Below are 2365 nucleotides of genomic sequence, written 5' to 3' on the forward strand. Positions count from 1 at the left end.
GCCCGAGACAAACGGCGTGGGCTCCCGCGGCCCCCGGCAGCTGGCGCGGGGGGACGTAATCCCACAAAAGTCCTGCTCCGGGGGGCTCAGCGGGAGAGGTGAGGGACACGCCGCCGAGCCCCCGCCGCTGCTGCCCCACTATTGACTGCCTCAACAGTTCTTTGGTGATTACAATGTAAATATAGCTTTTCATGGAGTAAAGGCCTTTTATGGGATCCACACACACTTAACCACTTAACCCCGGCGACAAAAAGAGCAGTGAATGAGCTGTTTAGAGGCTGCTCGTGCAGAAAAGCGGGGCCTGAATAGGATTTGGGGGTTTCTGTGTATCAATTGCTATGCTCTGGGGGCCCTCAATGGGGCTTCAGCGTTCGAGCATGTGCCAAAGGGCTCCGTGGGTACGGGGGGGGTGTCAAAAAAAAAAAAAAAAAAAAAAAAAAGGAGAAGAAAAAAAGCAGCTGCTTCTCTTTAATAAAACAATGATTTATTCATAGCAACTTGGGGAACAGGCAGGGGGACACAGGGACGTGCCAAATTGATGCTCATCCTGCTCCACACTCCCAAGAGGCTGAGGGGATGAGCCTGCCTGGGGAGCAGGAGGCATGGAAACTCCCGGGGCAGCCCACAGGGACCCCAGAGCAGCCCAGGTGGCAGAACCAGGTCCTGCTGCAGCCCCAGCCAGGTGATAAGGGTGTCCCTGTGGCTCCACTTCTTCACCCCAGGCATTTTTGGAGGGTATATGAGTTGAAGGTTTGGGGACACCCCTCTGCTCTTCCTCTGCCACAAGGGCACCTTTGCAGCTGGTCTCACCTCTGCCCCAGGTGCAGCAGTGGGGCCATGCAGGGGCTGACATGAGCCTGAGACCTGCCACACCCAGGATGGAGCATTTTGGGCTGGGAGCAGGGAACAGGGACCAGGGCAAAAGTCAGGGGTGCAGACGCCCCTGAAGATCCACTTGGTGTCACCACTCTGTGGCAGGACAGTGACATCTGAGGGACACTGGTGGGTCCTGTCCCCACCTTGCTGGGCCACAAATGGGATCACGCCAAAGTCCCGACAGGCTGATGAGGCACAGACTGAGTCTGGCCATGGCCCTATTTTTAGGCCTATGCAGATGGAGGGATGAAAGCGGAGGGGGAGGCAGGGCAGGAATGGGAATGAAAGACAAACAAACGCCAAGCAGATGTTGGGAGCAGGGCTCTTCCACTCGCAGGATGTGCATGTGGCTCCTGGCAACCCCGGCCCAGCCAGCCCCGACCCCAGAGCTGGGGGACCATGGGGGGGACGAGGGCAGAGCAGGGAGCAATGTCCCCTTCTGGTTGTCCCCCGTCTCTGGGGATGACACTGGCCCCCCCAGGGCAGTGGGACACCATCAGCCCCATGCCCTCAGTAGTGGCCCTGGCAAAATTTTGCTGTAAGGTTCTGTACTTGGAATTAAAAACACCCCGTGGTCACTGTGGCACAGCTCTTGGGATAGAGGTGTGGCTTTAGGGAGTGGATCCAATGCCCGGCTCACCTGCCAGTCCACCAGCACCAGCCTCACCAGACTGGGGTCATCACCAGCACCACAATGGGGTTGGTTTGGTATCTCCAGTTTCCATTTGAGCTGGAGACTCCAGCAGTGTCACTCACAGCCTTTTAGCAGGAGCCATGGGCAAGACCCGGCCAGTGGGACAAATTTCAACTCTCCAGACTTGAGTTGGGTGCTGGCTGAGGGGTACCAAACCCACCTCATCCAGCCGTGCCTTTGTCCCTGCAGATGTTCAGGGGCCTTTGCCAACCATGCTGATCCCATCTAGTCTTCCCTTCCTTCCTTTTCTTTTCCCTTTGCAGCGTAGGGGATGGATGGAGTGACCGTGGTGGGTCGAGCTGGGGGCTGGTTGCAGTCACACCTCAGGAGCTGTTATCATACTTTGGGGCTCATGTCATCCCAGCTCTGAAGATCACACACCCTCAGCAAATCCGTAGGTGGAACAAAGGCCACCAAAACCAGCCCAGCACTGCCTGTGAGCTCATCCCGGATGCCTCACTCCGAGATTTGCACTGCGAGCGTCGCCCTCCCGTCATGTGAAATCGGGACCACATGGCGGCTTTAATTGCCGGCTGATTTAATCATCTTCTTACAGCAGTGGGTTGGTGTTGCCTTTGGCTGGAGTGTCTGCGCTGGCACTGCTGGAGCTGGGATGTGCATCCTGAGCGAAATGCCAGCTGTGGTCACCACGGCTCTGCCACAGAGCTTAGATGGGATGGGATAGGAAATTTCTCGGATGCCAGAACCTCTCTGTGGGTCCTTGACTGGGAGGTTGCTGAGAGTGACTCATTGAGGCAGCTTGAGGCACCCCACCCCTGCAGCCGGTGGGCTCAG

The sequence above is a fragment of the Corvus brachyrhynchos genome, unplaced genomic scaffold, assembly GCF_000691975.1.
Source record: "Corvus brachyrhynchos isolate BGI_N302 unplaced genomic scaffold, ASM69197v1 scaffold65, whole genome shotgun sequence".
NCBI classification, from domain to species: domain Eukaryota; kingdom Metazoa; phylum Chordata; class Aves; order Passeriformes; family Corvidae; genus Corvus; species Corvus brachyrhynchos.